Here is an 800-nt window from a genome sequence, read left to right as displayed (position 1 = left end):
GTTAAAGCCTACGTGTCCTTTAATAAGAAAGAGATCATTGCGTGTCCATTGACTATGTAAGGGCAAGGAATACAAAATGGCTTCCGTGTTCTAAAATGGATGCCATGGGTAAATCACAAATGTGTTGGTAACAGGAGTGCTCTTGCTCGTAGCATAGTGAAAACATCAGGATATACTAAATGGATCATTTGCGGTTCACTGATACCAAAATTATGTATTTACGACAATGTTATGAACACGAGTAAAATCGTCACGGAACCTCAGACCCTCCTTTTGCCCTTACATAGGCAATTACTCAGTCTATATCAGAGTCAGAGTCTAATTCTATGCTCATTAGGTCAGTGACATGTTGTTGCACCATCATCTTGTCTCGTACTTTTTCTCCAAATGCAGGTGGTTTTCTGAAACAGGTTGCAGCACAGAGACTACACAAAGCGGGACCACATTGGATAATAAGACAGCACGAGAACAGAAATACTAGGATGGCACCAATGACCATCAGAACCTTCCATCCCCACGCTGATACCAGAGTCCAAAACCACTCCATGAAGGACCAGTTTCCCTTGTCTACGTGTATGGAGTCGGAAATCTTATGTAGCTTAGAGATTGCTTCATAGACTGTTGGAGCATTATTTGGAATAAAGACACAGCAGCTCGATTGGATCATTCTGCATACCCCACCTCGATCTGCAAGTATTACGTCTAGAACCATACGGTTCTGCAACGTCATGAGACGATCCGCCTGAAGCTCAGCTGTTAGGTTACTAAGGGCACCTGCAGTTTCTGTGATTGTAGATTCA

The sequence above is a fragment of the Lissotriton helveticus genome, chromosome 9 (assembly GCF_964261635.1).
Source record: "Lissotriton helveticus chromosome 9, aLisHel1.1, whole genome shotgun sequence".
Taxonomy (NCBI): Eukaryota; Metazoa; Chordata; class Amphibia; order Caudata; family Salamandridae; genus Lissotriton; species Lissotriton helveticus.
This window is presented reverse-complemented; position numbering follows the sequence as displayed.